The following is a 10,720-nucleotide window of genomic DNA, read 5'->3' as shown; positions in this document are numbered from 1 at the left end:
CTCCCGGAGTCTCGGCTCCCCTCATCTTATTTGCTGCAAATAGATGTTCCTTTCTGTGTGACAGCTCCACCTAGTGTAGCCCATCTGTCCCTCACCAAGGAACCAACTCAAATCAGTTCAGTTACAAAATGAGTATCTTTCTCATATTTCTGGCAAAAACTCAAGGAGAGATTCTCGTGAGGCTGGCGGGTGTCGTGGGTCTAAGCCAGAAGCAGTGTTTGTGGTGAGGAGAATGCAGTCCTCTAAGCAGGACATCACTGAGGCTGGGGGTAGGGGAAGAGGGAGAAGGAGAAGCAGGCTCCCTGGCCGAGCAGGGAGCCTGCCTGCAGGATTCGATCCCGGGACCCTGGGATCACGATCTGAGCGGAAAGGAGATGCTTAACTGACTGAGCCACCCGAGGGCCCCAGCATCACTAGATATGTTTTAATTGGAAAATCAAGAGAACCAAGCAATTATTCTGCCTATTCTGTATGAACTGTACCTCAGGATAACCAAAGAGTTTAGGAGAAAAGTCCTTTATAGACTTCCAGCTAATAAATAAGGAACGAATGGTAGAATTAGAATATCATTATTTTGTGACTCATGAAAAAATAGATCTAATATGATCATCAGTGGCTCTTTAAACTACTAAGGAAACGCTGATGGGGCAGCCTACAATGGCTAGACCAGGCAGGCTAGCTAGCAACAGCTGACACCACTGATCAACCTTAACATCGGAAGAGAGACAACCAGACAGGGTGTCTCCCCGTGTGATGCGGTAGGAAGTATCCATCCAAGCTCTGCTCAGGTTCCGCCTTTAGGACTGCAGCAGGCATCCCCCCAGCTGCCGGAAGTGTGGCCTGGCCGGCTGCTGACACCTGGGTCCCTCCCTGCAGGTGCCCACAGGTTGTACTGCTGCCCCAGAGACAGGACAATGAGAGGGTACAAAAGCGCCACCTTTGCCTCCCTCCAGAACAATCTAGGGGTTGTCCCCGCTCCAGAGCTCCCATGGGCACTGAGACCTCTGTCTCGGGTGCATCCCTGCCCAGCCGCTCCTCTGTCCCCTCCCTCGTCCCCCACTTCTGCAGAGGCTTTGAGCCTGAGAGCCCTGCCCAGTAAACCTCCTTCTGCAAAGTTCCCTCTCAGAGTCTGGGTCCCGGCAACATGCCCTATGACATCACCTATATTTGCCCCAAAACCTGAACCTCAATCTGATCTATTCTCTAGAAATACGAGGGGGTAGAAGGACATGGTCAACACACCACAGGGCTGTTATCGGCAAAATCGATGTTCATTCTGCAGGGCAAATTACTCAATGTCTTCAGTGAACAAACAGCAAGAAAAATGAAAAGAGGGAAGGAAAATTCACAGATTGAAAGAGACCCCGAGCCACGTGTGGCTCCTTTGAATGCAGATTTGATAGCCAAGTGGGGGAAAAAAAAAAAAAAGACATAATCAGGGAAATCTGAACACTGAATATTTGATGATATCGAGGGATTAATGTTTAATTTGTATGATGTGATAACAGGATTAACTTTTTTAAAGAATCATTAACTTTCAAAGATACATATTAAAATATCTCAGACAAATTAATATAATGTTGGAAATATATGGACATTATCCTGGGAAAATTGGGAATATGGATGAAATAATATAATATTGGGAATATGTTTCAAAATTTTCTGGGGGTTGGGGGAAGGAGGAGGGACAAATGAAACAAAGGTGGACAAAGCTAGGGGAAGTGGATTAGAAGGTTCATTATTCTGGTCTTTCTACTTTAACATATGCTTGACAATGTCCCTAATACCAGATCTTTTCCTCAACATCAATTTCAACTTAAAAGTTGGCATCCTACGTAATGGTATAACACTAGGGTGGTTCTCATCATGATCAAGGGCAAAACACACATGCACACCCACATCCATGAGCTAACTAGGGCTGAAAGTTCACGATGCAAAAGGACATGAAACAGTAAAACAGACAAGAGAAATATGACTAGTGAAAAGGAGGTTATATGATTTGCAGATGATACAGTTGGTTACTCCAAAAAACCCAAAATTTCAAATTTATGACAGTGGAGCAAAGAGGCTTGAATGCAAGACCAACACTCATAGGAAGAACAGACGTGTTTTCTCATATGTTAACAATCGATTAGATTATGTAACAGTGGGAAAGACCCTATGAAAGTAACCAGAAAAAAATTATTAGGAATAAAAAAATGTTAACTAACTAGAATTTAATTTTTTTTTTAGATTTATATATTTATTTGAGAGAGAGAGAGCAGAGGAGAGGGAGAGAGAGAATCTCCAGCCGACTCCTTGCTGAGCTTGGAGCCCGATGCAGGGCTCGATCCCACAACCCTGAGATCATGACCTGAGCCAAAACCAAGGGTCGGACGCTCAATCAACTGAGCCACCCATGTGCCCCTAACTAACTAGAATTTAAATAAAAATTTGAGAGGAAAAAAAAAAAAACACTTAAAAAAAGGAGTAAAAAAAAATTATTAGGAGTAGTCTTACTACTCCTAAGGTGTGAAGAAATGTGAATGTTTTTCTTAGTGGTGTGAAACACGTGTTCCAGGGTGGAGCACTAAGTATTGAAACCATGTCCGTCTTTCCAAGTTAATGTTCAGGTTTTAATACAATTCTTTTTATTTTTTTTTAAAGTTTTATTTTTAAGTAATCACACCCAATGTGGGACTCGAACCCAGTACCCCGAGATCAAGAGTCACACACTTCCCCAACTGGGCCAGCCAGGCACCCCTTAAAACAATTCCAGCCAAGATGTGGGGGTCTTTTACATCATTACTGAAGTATATTGACATGTGATAAATTTCACATATTGAAAGTGTATGATGTAGTAACTGTGTCATGCATACTTATGTCAAACCATGACCACAATCAAGATAGCGGACTTATCCATCACTCGTACCCCCATCTAATCTCTCCCTTCCTTCCTTCCTTCCTTCTTTGCCTCCCTCTCCCCTTTCCCGGCTCTTCAGGCAACCACTAATCTGCTTCCTATCATCGATAGCTCCTTTTCAATCTTTTTTTTTTTTTTCCTAAATAAGCTCTACACTGAACGTGGGGCTTGAACTCACACCCTGGATATCAAGAGTCGCATGCCCTATCCACTGAGCCAGCCGGGCGCACTCAATAGCTCCTTTTCATTTCCTGTTCATTGTATGGATATACTAAGTTTTAGCAAGTAAGCTGAGTTTGCAAATATGAAATCCAAGAATAATGAGGATGGCTGTATATATTGAGATGTGTTGTATTGTATATGTATTTCTTGATTGTCGGGGAGGGGAGCTGGCAAGTCCAGAATCCACAAAGGCAGACGGTCAGGAAGGGTGAGCTGGATCTCTCCACCGACAGGAGCTGAAGTACACAGGCGGAATTTCTTCTTTTGGGAATGTCCATGCTGCTCTTTAAAGCCTTTCAACTGTTTGGATTAGGCCCACTCAGATTATCCAAGAAAATCTCCTTTACTTAAAATCAATTGCCTATGAGCTTGCATCACCTCACAAAACACCTTCCCAGCAATGCCTAGGTTAGTGTTTGACCAAAGAATGGGGGGCTGTCACTCAGCCAGGTTGGTACATCAAAAGTCACTGGACGAAATCACACTGCCATTGGAATATTGCAGACAGAGAAGTTTGAAGTGGGGCTCGATCCCAGGACCCCGGAGCTGAGGGCAGACGCTCAACCGACTGAGCCACCCCGGCGCGCCTGTATTATCCACTTTCACTTTTAATGAACATGACAACACAAGAGCCAGCATTTTTGTGCTGGAAAATTCTTTCTAGTGAATGGAACAATGAAACCAGCAAAACTGAAAGGGCGTGGCACGTCTGTCTCTCCTGCAAATGCATTTAAAGATGCAGGGGGTTTTGTTTAAGGAAAGCTCAATTCAGTAAAGCTGGAACACTCCCAACCCTTGGATTGGCTATTTCACAATAAGCTTTTATTGAAGCGCACTCTGAAATAGCTTAGCCGAAGAAGACTCTCCCACACTGTTAGAGAGACATGTAGAAGGCAAGGGCAGGTGCACAGAAATTACTGAGCGACTTTCTGGATTGGATCAGAGGAAAACAGTGGATGCAGTTCCCTCGTCAAATGGTGTGATATGTTCTAGAATAGATGACATATCTTTTAACATTGGAAGCTGGTCATTGAGGAAACAGCAGACTTGCATTTTGGAGGAAACCACAGACACCTCTCAAGGGAGTTGCTTGGGGTCACTATGGGCATGCAGACGATTTTCTTACTATGTGAGTTTGCGAGTTTGAGTGCAAACTACAAAGGCTGTCAACATTCCAGAGGTGGTAAAAAGGGCTTTTGGCAAAAAAAAAAAAAAAAAAAAAAATTTGCCTGGAAAGAAATGCTTCATTCTCTGCTCAGATGGACCTCCTTCAAAACTGATTTTGCAAACTTAAGTGATAAAGTTCTCCATTGTTGTCATTATTCAGTGCTTTTTACACAGATAGGCACAGACAATAAAGACGTTCCCCACATCTCTGCAAGATGTTTTTCAACATTCATAAAAGTCATCAACTTTATCAGAAGCAGGTCTCTCAATCACTGCATTTGAAAAAGTTTACCAGGAAATGGGAAAGCAATATATGAAATGTTTCTCACTGGCTTTCAAAGGACAAGTCCTAAAGCATTTTTGTTCAAACTAACCACCGAAGTCTTACTATTTCTGAATGAGAAAGCAAGCCCTCTTCTGGAAACCCTCCGAAGGAAAAGATTTTATCCTTGGGTTGGCTTACTTGGCAGCTATTTTTAACCATATGAAGGAGATGTCTTTCTATCCAAAGTCCTGAAATGATCATTTGTGATGTTCCTAGAAAATTTACAAGTTTTCTTGGTTGAGCTTCCCAGTACAGAAGAACAAAACAGAGCCAACAATATCCTTGCAAATGATCAAAAGCTGGGGAAAAGTTTTACCAGGACAGAGTAAGGACACAAGATGCTCTAGCAGTTTCCTTGCAGAGAGCCATTTTCCAACTCCTGGAAATACTTCGTAACTCTTTCAAAAGTTATTTCGATGTTTAGGGTTCAATCAAAATTGAGCCATAAATCCACAATTCTTTCCTCTCTGAGATAATGTGTTTCTGAGTTGTGGCCCAGCTAAGGATGAACTCATTGTTCTTAGGACAAAAATACTTTTTACAAATAGAAATTAACTAAAGGAGCCTTGAAGAATTCTAGCATTCTTTGAGAAAACCATGTCTTCACCTAGTAAAGCAAGCCCTGGATGCTTAGATATATATCTACACAAATCAAGATTTTCAGGACTTATCCCAGAACCAAGAAAGCTGCCACAGACATTTTCATACATTTTTGTGTGTGTGTGGATATATTATGTTTTAATTTCTCCCGAGGAAACACTTAGGTGTGGAAATGGAGTCATAGGGTAGGTATATGTTTGACTTTACAGTATAAACTATTGGTGTAGCTGTACATTGAACTTTATAACAAACGGCCACTTTCCAAAATGGCTGTATCATTTTACCTTCTACCAGCAATAAATGAGAGGTTTAGCTCTATAGCCTTGACAACATTTGCAACTGTCAGTCGTTTTAATTTTAGCCATGCTGGTGGGTCTGTAGTGGTATCGTCTTGTGGTTTTGATTTGTATTTCTCTGATGACTAATGACGTTGAGCACTTTTTCATCTACTTTCTTCTGAATCCAGATGTTTTCTTTTATAGTGTCTGTTTAAGACTTTTATTGGGGGGCGCCTGGGTGGCTCAGTTGTTAAGCGTCTGCCTTCGGCTCAGGTCATGATCCCGGGGTCCTGGGATCGAGTCCCACGTCAGGCTCCCTGCTCCGTGGGAAGCCTGCTTCTCCCTCTCTCACTCCCCCTGCTTGTGTTCCCTCTCTCGCTGTGTATCTCTTTGTCAAATAAATAAATAAATAAATAAATAAATAAATAAATAAATAAAATCTTTTTTAAAAAAAGACTTTTATTGGGTTGTCTTTTTCTTTTTTTTTAAGATTTTATTTATTTATTTGACACAGAGAGAGATAGCAAGAGAGGGAACACAAGCAGGGGGAGTGGGAGAGGGAGAAGCATGCTTCCCGCTGAGCAGGGAGCCGGACACGGGGCTTGATCCCAGGACCCCGGGATCATGACCTGAGCTGAAGGCAGACACTTAACGACTGAGCCACCCAGGCGCCCAGGTTGTCTTTTTCTTATGGATTTGTTACCCTTTATATTTTATGGGTGTAAATCCTTTATTGGAAATACATTTGTGAATATTTTCTCCCATCCTGTGGCTTGTCTTTTCGTTTTCTTTACAGTGTCTTCTGATGAGCATACATTTTAATTTTGATGAAGTCCAATTTAGCATTTTTCCCTTTTATAGTTTTTTTTAAGATTTTATTTATTTGACAGAGAGAGAGAGAGTGCACTAGCGGGGGGAATGGCAGAGGGAGAAGGAGAAGCGGACTCCCCCCATAAGCAGTGAGCCCAATGTGGGGCTTGATCCCAGGACCCCAGGATCATGACCTGAGCTGAAGACAGACGCTTAACCAGCTGAGCCACCCAGGTGCCCCTCCCCTTTATAGTTAATGCCTTTTGTAATCCTAAGAAATCTTTCCCTACGCTTAAGTTATAAAGATAGTCTCCTTTGTTTTCTTCTAGAAGCTTTATAGTTTTATGTTTTGCGTTTAGGTCTGTACCGATAAAGCACAAAATGCAATAGACAGACTTAATAGATAAGCCAGTGAGACTTTGAAAGGAGAACAGAAATATAGCAAACTCTACCAACCATTTTCTCCAAAGAGGTCGGAAATGATGGCCCGGATCCCACATTTTGGGGGTAACAACATTTGACGGCCATCTGCAAGTGTCTGCACTGCTTGGGGATGATGATGACCAGGCGCTGCTTTGTTTGCCAAGAGTTGAATTAACAGAATTTGAAGATACTAAATCTGGTTACAGCATAGATTTTTATTTGGGTGAAAACCCTTACTTCGAAAACAAAGCTCTTCCCAGAGGACTTCATCTGAGTGTTGCTCCACCCTCAAAGCCCCCTGAAGTCAGTGGAAATTTGGGAAGGATTTGAAAAAATGCTGGAGTCAGGCACAGAATAAAGCCAGCAGGAGGAAGCAGCGTGGGGGGCCAGAGAGCGGCTTTGCCTGGTCCCCTGACTGCTCAGGCGCAGGCGCAGGTGAGTGAGGACAGCGTCAGAGAGGGTTCCCGGCCAATCCATGACAGCACTCCTTGGCTCCCGCAGGGGATGACGAAGAGGAAGGAGAAGGTGATGAGGTTGAAAAAGGATTGGAAGATATTGATGAAGAAGGGGATGAGGACGAAGGTGAAGAAGATGAAGATGATGTGGAGGGGGAGGAAGGAGAGGAGGTTGAAGGGGAAGCTGAGGAATGGAACACAGAGATTCCAGCCTTCCTTTTGAAATTTTCTCCAATTCCCAGGAGCCAGTTGCAGTCTTTTTGTTTGTTTGTTTGTTTGTTTGTTTGTTTCCCCCTCCTCTTGTGCTCTGTCACCCTGTTTTTTGAGGTCTCTCTTCACTCTTTCACACCAGTAAAGGTTCTCAACTATCTTGGGAGGAAAAAGACCTTGAGCTGAACACATTGGCGGGGAGGGGATCTCTACTCCTTTCTGTACCAAATTCATTTTCATCCCTTCCTGTCTCAACAAAAACTTTATGGAATGAACACCACCGTTGTCTGTGGTGGGAAAACAAAACAAAACCACCTTCTGCTCCCTTAGCTGCCCGGAAGCTGGAGGGTGCTAGGCCCCCGTGTAGCAGTGCATAGAATTCTACCTTTTTCCTTCCCATCTCCGTATATTGGCTGAGAGATTACACTGTGTCTCCATGTGAATATGGACAGTTGGCATTTACCTACATGTGTCTGTCCACTTTCTCTTGTTTAAAAAGTTTTTTTTAACTTTAAAAAAATGGGGCCATGAAAGGTCAGCAAAGGATGGGTTTGAGATGTTTGGGTGGGTTAAGCAGGCATTTTGACGTTTGGCTTCTCCTTTGGCATGTTTAATTGTGATGTTTAATGGATGTCTTTGCAGTCTAAAATGACGCTTTTAAAATAAAATTTCCTCCAGACGATAACTTGAGCCCTGCCAGTTGGTGAGAGAAATAGCAGAAACTGTAGGATTTTATTTGGAACTGACATTTTCTATTATAATTTCGTTCTTGTTTACTTAAAATTTTTCTTTTTGTTTCACTGGAAAGAGGATGATCAGTTTTTAAAAGTTGAAATTGTACAAGTGTCTCAGGGTGCCTGGGGGACTTGATCAGTTAAATATCCAACTCTTGATCTCAGCTCAGGTCTTGATCTCAGGGTTGTGAGTTCAAGCCCCGCATTGGGCTCCACACTGGGTGTGGAGCCTACTTAAAAAAAAAAAAAAAATGTACAAGTGTCTTTGTTACAGTAAAAGTAAATCTGTCTACATACACAAAATTTATTTCTAAGTATTTTTTTGTAATGCAGTTATAAATGCTAATTTAAAATTTTTATTTTCCAATTGCTTGCTGCTTTGTATATAAATAGAACTGATTTTTATACTGATTTCACATCCTTGTAACCTTTATAATTCTGCTTATTAGTGATAGTATTTTGGTAGATTCCTTAGGATTTCCCTACACAGACAAATCATACCACGTGTGAATAAAGAGTTTTAGCTCTTCCTTCCCCATCTTTATGCTTTTTAATTTCTTTTCCTTGGCTTATTGCACTGGACTTCCAATACAGTGTTAACTAGAAATAGTGAGAGCAGATCCTTGTCGTGTTTATTACCTTAGGGGGAAAATATTCAACATTTCACTCTGAAGTGTGATGCTAGCTGTGGGTTTTTCATAGATGTTTTTCATCAGTTTAAGTTTGTTGAGTTTTGTTTATTATGAATATTGAGTGTTGAATGTTGACAGATGCTTTCCTACTTTTATTTGGACATTTGTATTTTCTCCTTTATTCTATAATGTGGTGAATTACACCAATTTTCAAACATTAAGCAAATTTGAATTGATGATATACCCCACTTAGTCATGATGTAGTATCATTCTTATACATTGATAGATTTAGTTTGCTAATATTTTTAAAGAATTGTTTTGTTAATGAGGGACATTAGCCTTTTTTTTTTTTTTCTTGTAATGTCCTTGTCATATTTTGGTACCAACGCTCATAAAACAGATTGGAAAGTGTTCCCTCTTCCTCTATTTTCTGGAATAGTTTGTGTAAGATTGGTATTATTTTTTCCTTCAACATTTGATAGAATTGACTTGTAAAGCTGTCTGAGGCTGGAGTTTTCTCTGTGGGAGTGTTTTAAATGATAAGTTCAATGTCTTCATAGATGCAGGCCTAGCTATTCAGATTTTCCATTTCTTCTTGTGTCCACAGTTTTGCAAAGTTGTGTTTTCAAAGAATTTGCTCATCTTGGCTAAGTTGTTGAACTTATTAGAACAGAGCTGTCCATAATAGTCCTTCATTATAGTTAATATTTGAAAAATCTGTAGTAATATTTCCTCTTTCATTTCTGATATTGGTTGTGTTTTCAGTTCTTTTTTCTTATCAGTCTTGCTCTCGATTGTACTAATCCTTTTAATCCTTCCAGTGAATTCCTGTTTACCTTGATTTTTCTGTTAATCAATTTTCATTATTTTTATTATTTCTTTTTTCTGCATATTTTGAGCATAATTTCCTCTTCCTTTTTTACCTTCTTAACCTAAAAACTTAGATCACTAATCTTAAATCTTTTTTACATTCTTTTATAAAGCATTTAAAGTTATAAATTTCCATCTAAACACTGCTTTAGCTGCATCCCAAAAATGTTTTATCACTCACTTTGTAATATTATCTAATCTCACTTGGGGTTTCTACTTTTTTTCTTTAAAGACTTGTTTTATTTGTCAGAGAGAGAGCACAAGCAGGGGGAGCGGCAGGCGGAGGAAGAAGCAGGCTCCCCGCTGAGCAGGGAGCCCGATGTGGGACTCGATCCCAGGACCCTGGGATCATGACCTGAGCTGAACTCAGACACTTAACCAACTGAGTCACACAGGGACTCCTGTGGTTTGAACTGCAAGTGTGCTAATGAATTCTCTCATCTCCATTTATTTGAAAGTGACTTAGTTCTCCTTCGCTTTTGAAGAATACTTTGTAGATACAGAATTCTAGATTGATATTTCTCATTTAGCACTTTAAAGATATTGTTCATTTTGGGGTGCCTGGATAGCTCAGTTAAGCTTCCAACTCTTGGTTTGGCTCAGGTCATGATCTCATGGGCCAAAGGATGGAGACCCTTGTTGGGCTCTGGGCTCCACGCTCAGCCGGGAGTCTGCTTGAAGATTCTCTCCCTCTGCCCCTGCCCCCACTCACACTTTCTCTCTAAAATAAATAAATGTTAAAAGAAAAAAGATATCATCCATTGTCTTATATTTTTCCTGATGAGAATTTAGCCATCATTCTTAATAGATGTTCCTTTACAGGTAATAGGTCTTTTTTGTCCGGTGGTATTAAAGTTTTTATCTTTTTCAACAATTGAATTATGATGTGTAGAGAGGTGGCTTCCTTCTTGGTTCTGTGGGTTGTTTCTCATTCAATTTAGAAATTTTCAAGGATTATTTTTCAAAAAGATATTTTTCAGCCCCATTCACTCTCTCCTCTCCTTCATGGACTCAATTACACATATGTTAGGCAATTTGATATTGTCACTGAGGCTCTCTCCATTTTTCTTCAGTCTTTTTTCTCTTTGAGCT

At 40.9% G+C, this 10,720-nt stretch overlaps 1 pseudogene; it reads left to right on the top strand.

The window, feature by feature from the left end:
- Positions 1–753: 753 nt before the first annotated feature.
- Positions 754–7,578, top strand: LOC114210914 (protein SET-like; annotated as a pseudogene).
- The last annotated feature ends 3,142 nt before the right edge of the window (positions 7,579–10,720 follow it).

This window comes from Eumetopias jubatus, unplaced genomic scaffold, assembly GCF_037043125.1.
Source record: "Eumetopias jubatus isolate StellerSeaLion01/CBP00866 unplaced genomic scaffold, mEumJub1_p1.0 scaffold_3, whole genome shotgun sequence".
NCBI lineage: Eukaryota > Metazoa > Chordata > Mammalia > Carnivora > Otariidae > Eumetopias > Eumetopias jubatus.
This window is presented reverse-complemented; position numbering and strand designations above follow the sequence as displayed.